Raw genomic sequence first — 14,670 nt, forward strand, 5'->3', positions numbered from 1 at the left:
GCTAGGTAGCCACTATGCTACCTCTGATATTATAAATACATAAACCCTTTAACCTAATACATATAAAATAAAATATAATATAAAGTAATTACATTAATTCATACTGTGTAATGACCCTCAATCATTTTAGCAGCTTCTTATATAGTAATGTAATTTGATGTTTGTTCTTATGTGAACTGAAATTGAATTGAATTAATTAAAAAATGTTTATTATATTCTTTTTTTTATTCTTTCTCATTTTTGAGATCTATAAGTGGCCGTAATAGACTTTAATAATACAGCAGTATAACTAAATTTTGTCAGAGGTTTTTTCAGTAATATAATGTTATCAATAAGCAAAAATAGCTGTAGCTACTCAACTATAATTGCTTAACTTACTTAAAAGTTGCTGAAGCTTAAATGACAGCATTGAAGTATGTTTTGCACCTAGAGTATGTGTAAAATCATTTTAAGTTACTGTGTGCATCACACCACTGAAAATATTGTATATCAGTACTTTCTAAGCCTTAAGGTATAATGTAGAGTGTTTTCTTAGACTTGGTAAAGGTGAAAATTATTACCAGCCTGTGGAAATCCTCTCACACATGCCAACCACAGCTATTATAAATGGTTTTATATCTCAACTCTTTCACTCATACATCCTCTGATGAGCTATATTTTTTGACAGCCATCTGACAGTGTGCTGACAGAATCTGCAATTTCCAAAATAAGCTGATACAAGATGTTTCTTCTTTTAACATCTATTCCTCCACTTTATAAGAAGGTCATGTGGCATTTTGGTTGGTGAATATTTAGTACTATGACAGCCAATATTCAGGAGTGTGCTTGGGGCTTTTATGCCACACTAGAGTGGGTTTATTGCCCCTGGCCATGCACCAATCAAGCATAAAGGCTGTCAGCCAATCAGTTTACTTGATGTAAGATACACAGGCCTACCGGAAGAAAAGAAACCTGCACCGACTGCAGACGAACTATTTTTGGGGCTTGGAAAAAAATACAGCTGAGATTAGATTTCATTGTGTGGGAAGTGCTAGGAAATGGTGTGAGGAAAAAATTCATGTGTGTGTGTGTGTGTGTGTGTGTGCGTGTATGTGTGTGTGTGTGTGTGTGTGTGTGTGTGTGTGTGTGTGTGTGTGTGTGCGTGTGTGTGTGTGTGTGTGTGTGTGTGTGTGTGTGTGGCGCAGTTTGGACAGTGTGAGAGAGGGAGGCAGAAGAGGGAGGGAGAGAGAGAGAGACTGACAGAAAGAGATACGGATGGACAAAGTACGCAAAGGAAGGAGAAAAATGTTTGCAGCACCTCTTAGCTGACCAGTAGTTGAAAAAACGACTACCATTCTCTGTAGGGTACAGGCAACTTCCAAAGCATTTTAATAAATTGGAGAAGTGTGATTGCTCAGTCAGATAGACTGTCAATTAGAGCCAAGACTACATCCAAGGCAGGCCACTATTCAGGCACAGTATTCACTGTTAAGCTACACTCACTTTTCTGTTCTCACTTGTCTTAAAACACTTTCTGCTGCTTTTGTGGGGGAATAAAACATGCATTGTCTGCCCTTATAACACTAACACATACTGTGTACAAAACCATTGGGGAACAAATGACAGAAGGGCTTATGTGAATTACATAAGCTTATGTAAGTGCATCTCAAGATGGATGACCCATGCCATGGACCGGTCTACCCTCAGGCAAAACACAGGCCACCGAGAGGTCTCACTCCTGTGCCTGAAATGGATGCAAGAATAAGGACCTTGAAGCGAAAGTAACACAGAGCCAGCTTTCCTTGGTAGAAATATTCCATTGTAAGCACAGCAGTACTGCGAATGAAAAGACATGTGCTTAAAGGGTCATGAAACCTCCCTCTTTCAGCTCAAGTCTTCCTCTCAATGTTTTTGAAAAATGCAGCTTAAATGGGCGTGGATGGCTGTGTCGAAGAAGATAGGGGGAGGGGGCGTGGCAGGGAAAGGCAGGAGAGGAAGGGGGAGAGGCTTCACAACACTCAAAAAAAAAAGATGGATAGTGACAAAGTTTGCAGATGAGGCAGAGGACTTCTCTCCTCCTGAATCCCCAGGGCTAAATGGAGACACAATAGATAGCATTGCAGGTTCCACGCCCTGTGTATTTGAATCATTAGCCCCTGGCATGACTATGGAGGAAAACATAACAAAACCGGAGGCAGCGTGGATGAGAGAAATGTTGGAACAGTAGATAGCTAATAGGCTCAAGCTTTTCACAAACAAAAAGGCGAAGGTTCTTCAGCTTCAGCACGGACTCTCGTTGTATAATTTTACACGCGGTGGTCCACGGAGCTTTAATATTATATTATATACTGTATGTACAGTTTTTATAATATATTTTATTATTGTTTTCCACGATTCAAGAGGCAGCGTGGATGAGAGAAATGTTGGAATGCTGGTTAGCTAGTACATTTACATTTATTCATTTAGCAGAAGCTTTTATCCAAAGCAACTTACAAATGAGAAAATACAAGCAAATAGGCTCGAGCTTATAACAAATAAAAAGGCGAAGGCTCTTCCCTTCAATGCGGACTCTTGTTGCATAATTTTGCACACGATGGCCTGCGGGGCTTTTAGTGGTTTAATTAGCTCAAACGGTAAGTAAGACTATCATGGTTACAATTAGACACATACCTTATTCGAAGGGATGGAAAAGTCCTCGGGACTGAGTACCACGTCACTGTGCAGACGCAAACTCGTTTCACATGCAAGTCCAAAGTCCACCTTTCTCCAATTCTCATAGCTCTCCCGAGAAAACACACTCGAACTCTTACACAACTGAAACAAACACCTCCGACCCATTTGAACGCCTCTCTCATCTACTACATCTGCAGGAAAGCACCACGTGCTGTCATGAATAATTAAGAGACAGCATCTTCTCACAGGATAAGAACACACAGGCTCATGAATAATTATGAGACACTGACAAGTCATCGAAGTACTATAGTTCATTGCCACGTCACTGCCTGTGACCAAGATTTAAACAAGGAAGACAATAATAGCAGAAAAAAGTTCAAAATTAACCAGCTTTCTCCTACAATTAAAATTAACAGATGCAGAGATTGTCTTTCATGATGTGCAATACGAAAACCTCTGTTAAAATCTCAGAAAATGTAGTTTAGTGTTTCATGACGCTTTTAATCTCTGTGTGATTATCTGCACCTGGTTGTTTGATTCCTTATCTTGAGAATTTACTGAAGATGATTCTCGTTCTGGTTTTGCTCTATTTCTGGATGTTGAAACTGATACTGCACTGGTCAAGTTCAGTTGCGGATGTCTGCGTAATAAAGATCAGATCAGTAGACACTGAATGAACAGATAAATAGGCAGGGCTATATCATATTGAGCTCCATTTTCTTGACCAGAGACCATAGAGAAGAAATCTCCCAGATTAGTCTTGTGCAAAGAGCCTCCTCTTGTATGCATTTTGGTTACATGCCCTACTTCATGTTCTGAGGTTGAGATACAATGCTCAAGGGGGAAGCTGATTGTGGGTTGAGAACAGAGTGACGAACATTATAGCAGGACAAGGGAATGGAGGCCTTAGAAATGAAAGTGAAAATGAATCTTGCCAAGCCTGAAGCACAAGAGCTGGAAGGTGAGAGGCTTTCAATCTATTTCCTGCACCACCTCTGCCTGCCCTTGTGCTCCTACACTGGGCTTGTAAATGGAAGGTGACAGGCTGTGAGCAAAAGCAGGCTGTGAAGGAGGCTAATCGGCCAGCTCCACACCTCTTCCCGCTCCCCCAGGCCAGGCAGGAGATGTGTATTTATGCAGGTATGTATATATATATATATATATATATATATATATATATATATATATATATATATATATATATATATATATATATATATATATATATATGTGTGTGTGTGTGTGTGTGTGTGTGTGTGTGTGTGTGTAATATTATATTTTATATATATAGCAAAGACATATGTTCAAACACAGATACTCACACACCCTGCAGAAGCAGGTTCAGTGGGAAGCTGAAGACATATTGTCAATATAGGAAACCTGGCTCTCTTTCCAATGTGCAGGGTAACTCATGTGAAAACTCTAACTCAATGGAAGTCTGCTGAATACAAAAATAATCATCATTAATCACTGCCCTGCTGGCTTGGTTTGTGTTACCAATTAGCATCTGGGAACTGGCTTTCAAACCACCAACATCCCAGCATGCTGTGTTTGTCTTCTACTTCACACATACACTGTATATACCCCCTCAGATCATATCCAGTCACCCAATGCATTTATTTTAGCAGTTGGTGGGACTGTAGACAGAAGAAAATGGCTCCTCAAGGGTTGCTTCAGAGTTGTCATTAGCTTTTTTTACGTTCTGAAAATTAATGGTGCAGTAACACCCTGTCAAAGTTCATATAACCAAGGGCCAAAAACAAGAAACATTGCTGACACTGTGGGATTTTAATAAGTATGTAATAAAATGTATTCCTGGTGTCCATAACACTATAGATCATTCAAAATAAGCCATAAACATTCATGGTCATATTATCTATTACAAATAAACTGCAATTGAGCAGAACCATTTATAAAGATTGGTGGGAACCTGCAGTCTTTTTTGTTACTGACCTGCTGGTGAAGGCAGATGCACAAATCAGAAAATGACTTGCTGAACTAAATCTCTGACAGCATTAGGAGATGAACTATCTATGTGCTGTGCTGAGTGGCAGCTCATGGGGAGATGTGGCCTAGCTGACATTCTTGATGAAGTCAGTGACGATTTGAACAGGTGACAAGCCACTGCTTAAAACATGAATGAAGTAGTATGTAACACTCAGGATGGTGGCTATATTACAAGTATTGCCCATAAGAAAAAGAGAGCCAATCAAATGTCACCACTGAGTCAACACACACACACTCACACTTTCTGTATGATGTGTGCTCACACACACACACACACACACACACACACACACACACATATATATATATATATATATATATATATATATATATATATATATATATATATATATATATATATATATATATATATAACAACAACAAATAGGCTTTCATATAGAAAAATTCAAAATACAGACAAAAATGTATGCTGGACACAATTATTGGCACCCTTTTTATTAATTTAAATTAGTTCCTCAAACAAAAGAACAAACAAATAGGATTCACCTGTGCTTAATTTTCAGTGTTCACATGACCTGATTTAACCAATGAATTACATAAAAAGGGGCTGATTGTTTCCAGTTTCTTTTTCACAATGGCAAAGACAAGAGAGCTCTCTGAGAGCATCAGACATGCTATTATCCAAAAACATAACAATTCCAAAGGCTACAAGGCAATCATCAAAGATCTTTAAATCCCTGTTTCAACAGTTCGTAATGTTACCAAGAATTTTCACAGTCACAAGAAGTTTCACTGTAGGACTCCATGGGCGAAGGCCAAGGAAGAAACCACTATTGAAGAAAGGCACAAAAAGGCGAGAGTAATTTATGCAGAATCGTTCATAGTTAAGCCACAGTCTTTCTGGGATAATGTTCTATGGAGAGATGAAATTAAAGTAGAGCTCTTTGGGAATGCAGTGCATCCGTTTGTTTACATACAACGAAATGAAGCCCATAAGGAAAAGAACACCCTTCCTACAGTAAAACATGGTGGAGGTGCTATCATGCTGTGGGGCTGCTTTGCTACTTCTGGTACTGGAGGCTTTGAATGTATTAAAGGAATTATGAAATAAGAAGATTACCAAGGCATTTTAAAGAGAAATGTGTTACCTACTGCCAGAAAACTAGGTTTGAGGCAAATGTCTCGGGTCTTTTAGCAGGACAAAGCACACATCTTACAGCAAAAAAAAAGGCTGAAAAGGAAAAGATGGCGTGTTTTAAGCTGGACAGTAACGAGCCCCCTAAATCCCATTAAAACCCGTTCTAGAGAGCTGAAATCTGCCATTGCAAAAAGGACTCCTGCAAAGTTAAAAGAGCTTGAAAGCATAGCAATGGAAGAGTGGCAGAAAATACCATGTATTTTGGCATGGTGCATGAAGCTTCTAGATGGCTACAAGAAACGTTTAGAGTCTGTCATTGTTGCCAAAGGTTCTGCAACCAAATATTAGTAAAGGGTGCCAATAACTGTGTGCAGCATTCATATTTTGTCTGTATTTTTAATAGTGTTGGCTCCAAATCCACCTTTGTCGAGGTCGAATCGAGTCCAAGTCCTTAACCAATCAAGTCCGAGTCCAAAAGGGGCCAAGTTGGACTCAAGTCCAAGTCCTTAATGGCCGATTCAGAGTCAAGTCCGGCCAAGTCGAGAAAGTAATTAAATTGTAAAAAGATTTTAAATTGCAATTGTAAACTCAACACTGAGCTGTCAAAAAATATATTAACTTTCACAAACCAATGGCAACAAAAATGTAACAAAAAATACCACTATTACATCTTGCCATTGCCATTAAATATTTTTATTTCATGTCATCAGCACCTCAACTAGTTTTCTATCAAAAAATGGTTTCAAAGAAAAAAGGGATATAGAGGTATATATAGAACTTATTATATTACAAGTGTATGAAAATACAAATTAACCTGTTTTGTTATTGTATCACACTATATTGTGTTTTCCAGTTCGAGTTGACATTTAAAATATTTGATGCTTTTCCCCACAGTTATATAGGCTGAGAGAGAGAGAGAGAGTACAGAGTAGGGTTATATTTAGCAGCATGTCATAACAATAAGCTTCATGCTTTATTACTACTTTTAATCTGTCTATGAATGACAACAAACTCATTTCTGAACACAGCTCTGTTCTTATTTCTTTTTTCATTTTAATTCCTAAAATGAAAAAAAAAAATCCCTATCAGCAGGGTTCTTCTTAACTACATTAAGAAGTACATTTCACATTATATATGAAATTCAAGACTGGAACCACCAAATGCTAATGTTTAGGGGTGGGCGATATGACTACACAATCTTATTTCACAATAACATTTTCCCAGGTAGGTCTATCAGTAGTATTCATGTAAGAAATACTACAGAATATATAGTAATGGCTTTAAGAAAGCTAAAGTATAAACGGCAGGAAGTAGTTCACTAGTTCAGCCGAACATTGTTGTGTCCCGTTATGTGACACAACAATTCAACTCTTAGAGTCTTCCGTGTTTAAATGCATCTTTAGCTTTTTTACTCTGCACTAACTGTAATGAAGGTTAATGTTTTATTTTTTTATTTATTTAAAAAAAAAAACTCAAGTGAAAGTACTATGATTTAACTATAGCCAAAAAAGTACCATTACAGTGAACCATGTGCTCAGTTTGTCATGGACTGGAGGTGGAGGTGGATGCAAGTGCAGATAATTTATTGTATAAGGTAAATTTTCAGGAGATAATAAATACAAATAATGCAAAGACAGGTATGAAGTGTCAGAAATGGAGACTTGGCTAGATTCACTAGTTGGATATAATATGAGAATAGACACCATCAAAGTTGTCTCCGTAACTCATTTGAAGCCCTTCTCCTTTTTACTGCTGGGTGTATCAGCTGTGATTAACCTCACTATGCGATTAACGTCATTCACAGTAATCTGGGGAAGCTCTTGTAAACAGCGAGTTTAATATGTCATCCTGCGCCATCTTCACACAGTTATCGCCAACAGCAAAAACGGCTTCTGGAGAGGCACCGGATGTAACTGAGCTGGCTGAGACAAAACACGGAAGCAATTGTGCATAGAGTCCATTCGGTACTCACATTATGAGGTGGTGTTCTGACGATCTGTTCTACCTGCTCAGGATGTGCTACCGGTAGTTCAAGCTGTCATGTTAATCTAACGAAATGTGCTTCTTTCTCAGAATGAACTACCACCTTAATAAAGGATGTACAACAGAGTAGCACATCTTGTCAGCTCTAAATACCTATCAGAATGAACTACCACCTTAATACAGGATGTAGAAAGAGGAGTAGCACTTCTTGTCAGCTTCAAATATCTGTGGTGGTGTTTAATCGTACCACGTAAAACAAGCACAAAAGAAGTATATTGGGAAAGACTCATTTATTACTATAAAATACTATTTATGTTAGCATTTTAATTTACATTTAATTTAATTGACATTAATTTACATGTTAGATTTTACTTACATTTCACATCCAAATTCGTAATTGTAAAGGCAATGTAGTTCGAAATTATGGGCGGGTCTTCGGATATGCCATAATCAGCGCGAAAACGTGTGGGTAGCACATTCTTAGGCCCTGTTTACACTAATGCGTTTTAAAACCGGTGTTTTAAAATGAAAACGATCCTCATTCACACTGGCGTTTCCGCTGTATTTCAGAAATAATCTCTGTCCACACTACACGACCGAATATGCATGTATATGACCATTCATGCACACTGGGCATGCACATTCATGTGTAAACAGGAAGTTGGTTGCTACTCCAAACCGACGTTCCACGTAGGGCTTACGCCACTTGAAATGAGGAACGATTGCTCTAATCATAGCTTGCCTCTTGCGCATGTAGGCAGCTTCAGTATTATACAATACAGAATTTATCTGCACAGTGGCTGCTAAGAATAACAACAAAGCCAGCAAAGCTTGCGGTTCAGCCTCCGTGTTGTTGTGTATACGCTCAAGGTAGCGTAATGGTCATGTGGTAGAGGCTTGACGAATCAGGGAAGGAAACGCAATGACCCAGAAGACCCATTCAGGGGACGAATGTTGGCAAAACCACGCCTTCATTTTCAAAAGACTTCGTTTTGGTCTGTTTACACCGAAACACGAACCCAGAGTTTTCAGGGTCGGAGTAGTGTAGACAACAGGCGTAACCGTAGTTATGGGTATTAAAATGAAAACCCACTAGTGTAAACAGGGCCAGATAGGTAGGACAGACTGCCAGAACAGCGGCTTTCTGTGCGCGCGTTTCAATTTTTTGTTACCTTAATTCTTCAGGTTAAACATGACGCGGAAATTGTCTGAAATTTCCAAGTCTATGTCAAGTTTGACTACAAATTTACCCTAGCGCTTCTGAGTTCGTTCATTGGACTATATATATATATATATATATATATATATATATATATATATATAGATATATATATATAGATATATATATATATATATATATATATATAATCTAAAATAGAGATCTCAGCTTATGAAGTATTCCACAGACTTCTAGCTCCAACCTAACCTTATGTAAACCTTATGTGAAATGGACATTATCAGGCAGACATTTACATGAGTTTGCCTGGGTTTTAAGCACCCCTACTCCCCTGCCTGTGCTGGAGAATTGTTATTGATAGAGATAGGTGATGGAGGAGTACTGTAGGCCTACCTCTATGACTCATACCATTTACAACATCTAGGAAGAACAGACACTTGAACTGATTGCCATCTGTGTCATCAGACTTTATCTCTAAGATTTTTTGATTAGCTTTTGTGAATAGATTCCTATGATACTCATGTTTATACAGTGTGAAATTATAACTCATGATCACACGCTGGAGAAAGGCAGCATTTCCTCTAACAAGATAATACTGAAAAAAGCCATTGCAATGCTGCTGAATTATTTAGATTTATTATCATAATGAATATGATTTTCAGGCTTTCAGTGGCAGGGAGCCGTTGCTATGGAGAAGGGCCTTGGTGAGCTCACACATGCAGATGTGTTTTGTTCATTTGCCGTGCTGAGACAGGGAGCATTCGTGACTGAAGGGGTTGGTCTATTGCCAAAGATGAAGAGCACCATGGGCTAGATACTTTATGCGATGATTTATGCGAGGAAATCTACTAGTGGTGAGGGAGTGCATTTGACATATTGTGAATAATAACAATAGATTTATGCTTTTGATTTTTGGTTTTGGCTTTGATGAAAGACAGTACTTACATTCCATCAGTATTTGCATGAAAATGTCCCTATTGGGCAACAATAATGTAAACTGAAAAGAAATACTAAGCACACAACAAATTGCTAATAGCTATAAAAGCCATAATAATTTTCTCAGAGGACATTACGTGTTGAAGATAGCAATCAAATACAATTTGTCTGACACATTCCTCTGTGTGTTCTGGGAGCATGTTCAGTCCAATAATCAGAGCTGAATGAAGACACTGCCTGAAAAACTGAAAATGTCAAGCTGTGCAGAGGTTAGTAGAAGTGGTGGGAGAGGGAGAAATGAGCATGATGGATATGTTTTAATCTGCTCAGATCCTCAGATGTTTTAATATACATTAGGTCATTTGACTACTTGATATCAGAAAGAACCCATTCTAATAGTGAGGCCAGGCCAGCGCAAACTCATACATCAGTTCAACCCAATCACACACCCACACATCTGCATGCTTTCATTTTCATTTACACAAATGCCAAAGAATAACAATGATAGCAAGTGATCATAAGAAAGTCTATATACTACATTAAAAAATTACATCCGCTACAGTAGGCTACAGCAAATGAAAATCCACACACACACACACATATATATATATATGTAAAGAATTAATTTTTATGACGCTCCCTGCTGGCTCATTTGTATTTTAGTGAAGAAAAAAAGGATTTAAATTTTATATAATTGGTTAAGGGATGTGTAGCATGATTTGTCACCCATTGTGTTTACTTAAAAAACAAAAAACAAAAACAAAAAAACCATAGCCTATCTGCACCTGGAGAAGACAACAGATATTTTTCACCTCAGCAGAAAAAAATGAGGTGGCTAAAGTTGCTCGATTGGTTATTAATATGTCTTCTTGGGAAACAGATACATTTGTTAGAAATAATATTAAGAATGAATCATCATTTTTAATTAGTGCTGGTTTGACAATGCAGACATAATGCTGACTGGTGGAATTAGTCTGTCTCAGATAAATGTACTGAGACTGAACTGTTTACTGGTTAACCATTATTTATTTTGTACTTAGCTGCAAACTTATCTACACATTTCTTATCTAAATGTCATTATAGCTAACTTTTAACCAAAATGTACCAAAGTGATGCAGTAAAAAAGCCAGGTTAGAGCACTGACTTAAAATGTTTGATAAAGGCTAAAGGTGTACACATTCTGGACTTTAAAATGCTCTCATAAATCCTGTGAAATTAGCATATATTAGCTTCTCTAGGATTATTTATCCTCACTGTTTATAGTTTTATTACTATAAATTGTTCACGGTTTGTAAGAAAGCTATTTGACCATAAGTATCATACTGCTCTTTCACTTCTTTCACGACATTTAAGTACTCTGCGTCAGACAATATCAGACAAATAAAACCCTCATAACACTACAAGCAATGCTGGACAAGTTCTGAAAGGCTTATGTCAAACTTGTGATTCTTTCTATAGTAAATGACTTTGCCTTTGCAGGACATAAAGAAAAGATGCAAACCCTTAATTATCATTATGAATAAATAGTTGCTGTATTGTCCATTCTTATCTTGTAAGTTACTTTCACTAGCAACATATTCATCAAGCTTTGAGACATTATTAAAAAATAATTTGAGTAAGCTTTGAGACATTTTCTATATCTAACTTTGCCATATGTGAAGTGCATTTATCTCTCTTTTTGATAGGGGTATGGAAATTCGCATTCTCTTACCTGATGGAACCATGGTCCATTTGTATTAATGAAGCACCACTCCAGTGTAACATGTCCTCAAACTAGCATGGTAATCAATTTTGTATTTATAACACCATTATGAATTACTAATGTATACATTATATATACATATACAAATGCCAATTATCGAATGAATGGTAATTTAAAGAATAGCTAATAGAAGATGTCTCAGAGCGAATGGATATGCTGCAAGTAAAACAAACTAATCACTTATAACAAGATAAGAATAAACAATTTGCAAAAACATTTACTACATAAAACCTTTAATGTCACTTCCAATGTCTTTGACACTTGTCTTAGTATTTAATTTATGCTGCATTATGATGTTATGTTAGTGGGCTAATTATCTCCTTTTTTCATGTAACTATATTTTGGGTGTCAGTAAGACTCAATAAAACTCATGATCCCATAAAAAAAAAAATCACCACAATTCACTAAGATGCTAGGGGTGGTGGGGAGCTAGTTTGGGAGGTGGGGAAAAAAAACAAAAACAGTAAGGCAGTCAGTAAAGAAATGCAGGCAGATGATAACAAAAACAGACTAAATGTACTTTGTTTGGCTGGAAAATTACAAATATTCATTAGACTAGATGAAGCCAACTCTACAGTCAACTGCACATTATCTTTAAGTCTCTAACTGCACATTATTTCCAAGTCTAAGCTGTTAGACTTTTGCTTTAATGGAACATTATCACTTTGCTATTACTTTGTATGAAGTGTACAGGGGTGCACAGAACAGTTTTTTGTAATCCCACTCCTACCTAGAATGAAGAATTATCTCAAAGGGTTATTTTATCACCCTTTAAAGCTAAAAAACATTCAAGGTAATGGCATAGTGAATTCCATCGTGATTCCATCAGAGGCCAATCCATACTTGTTTAAGGACACTATTGAAGTTGACATTAAATATGTCATTATCAGTCAGGAAAAATGCAGAAACATCTTCCGTTCATGGAAAGCCGGCCACTGACTATGCTTACATGCACATCGATATTCCGATATTAATCAGAATTTGGCAATATTGTAATTAGTACTGAGTCATGTAAATGCCACAATCTGATTGCCTGATTTGGATTAAGACAATATTCTGATTAATATATTATAATATTTTATAGTAATTCTGATCCCAACCCCTGGAATATGCCTGTTTTAATCAGAAATTTGTTGCATCTATGTAAACCACTTATTCAGAAAATCCACTGAAAGGAGATCTATGTGCAGGTGTAGCCAGCAAGGAATTGTGGGTGTTAACACCTGCAGGCTAGGGATTTATGAATGGCAGCTCAGGCATACTTACAACAACCATGTATACAGCAATATTCCATACTCATATAAACATCGGAATATGGCTGCAACCTGAGCTTAATAGACCTTAAGCAGAATTTGATGCGCATGTAAACATAGTCAATGAGTATTAAGGACGGCTCTGTTGATGGACATGCCTGTGCTGTGCACTGTCAGTTCCGGTATCAATTATTTTAACAGAGCTTCCATCATTCACACAAGTAGATCATAATTTATTTCAAATTGATATGTCTTTATATGTTCTAATATCATTCATTTTATTGTTTTTCACTGGTTTGTTTATTTTGCTGTTAGTGTAGTCTAAAAAAGGTGTAAATGTAATTTGCATCCTGTGTATACAGTAGCTGTTAATTAAAGTTCAACATGTTTTTTGCTGTTGATTATAAGCATTAAATTGCACCAATAAAATAGCCTAAAAATAGTCCTAAATGTCCTAAATCGTTTTTTGCTTTAACTGTGGAACAAATGACTAGCAGACTAAATTTTTTGACCATTTTCATGGCCGAAGGTTTTTATTATTACACCACTGATACAAACACACATAATATACAAGTAGAAATGCTAATAACTGAAATTACACTCAACTCACCAATATGTTAAAGTGCATACACAGTATGTACAGACAATCCTACAATAAGTAACAGACATTTCATGCAGTGACCAGTATGTGCTACCAGCCAGTATCATAATACATCACAGTAGAGTAAGCTACTTGTCATTGCCTCTTAACACAAAAGATTCTCGACACAAAGGCCATATTTAAAGTGTTTGTGAAGCTGCTCATTATAATTGTTTTGTTGTTTGCTGATTTTCTCACATCTGTATCAGGAGACTACTGGACACATGAGACAGTTGACACTTCATTCACCATTCTGAATGTAACTATGCTCAGCCAGAATGCATTGGCAGGCAATCTCGAAAATCTTTTTACTTATGTCTCTGGAATACAAACTTGAGGCATGCCACCCATATATTTTCCATTTGATGCATCTGTGTTGTGGCTCGTTTGGCACAGCCTCCCGCATGTTCAGCTCTTAAAGCAATTTCTTCTTTGTCTCTCAGAGTTCAATGACCAGATAGAAAAACTACAAGAGTGCTCTTTGGAGAATATTACCGTCTGGGAGGTACAGTGGCATTGTTCTAGAGGCAAGTGCCACTCCATGTTAGTGTGTGTGTGTGTGTGTGTGTGTGTGTGTGTGTGTGTGTGTGTGTGTGTGTGTGTGTGTGTGTGTGTGTGTGTGTGTGTGTGTGTAAAACAAGCTTTGCAGGTGTTTCTCAATTGCAGAGATGCAGATAGGGTTTCAAATAAATCAGGATTGTGCAGAAGAATCTGTTTGCTTTAATGTTGACCCCTGACTGTTTTGTTTCATTGATTACTATGGCACCATTTCACCACTGACAGCGGAGATGGGTTGATATGGGTTGAGGGAAAAAAAATCACTTTTGTAAGGAATATATCAAATAAACAGTCATATATGCTTCTATTGTTTTGTAAGTAGGCAGTAATGCTTCTGAACCACATGTGACTGCCCTGAGGCTGATGGATACTGTGGATTGATGCAAAGATCAATGGCAGATTGCAATAAGCATCCTGGGGAAAATTTATTATTGCAGTGTGATGCTATGCATTTCGATGAGAATTCCAGAGGACTTCCTGCTCTGAAGAAAGTGTTTCAAATACAAACCTATGACAATTCCATGACCTTTGACCTTCATCAAAAAGGATTAAGGTCAGTGCACCATGCCAGTGGTGATTACTGAAATGAGATGTAAAGTAAGC

General features: G+C 37.3%; 1 protein-coding gene across 1 annotated transcript in view; it reads right to left on the bottom strand.

The window, feature by feature from the left end:
• nrg3b (neuregulin 3b) overlaps positions 1 to 14,670 on the bottom strand; it is a 163,653-nt gene that overhangs the window by 97,160 nt on the left and 51,823 nt on the right. The window lies entirely within an intron of this gene.

This window comes from Ictalurus punctatus, chromosome 13 (genome assembly GCF_001660625.3).
Source record: "Ictalurus punctatus breed USDA103 chromosome 13, Coco_2.0, whole genome shotgun sequence".
Taxonomy (NCBI): Eukaryota; Metazoa; Chordata; class Actinopteri; order Siluriformes; family Ictaluridae; genus Ictalurus; species Ictalurus punctatus.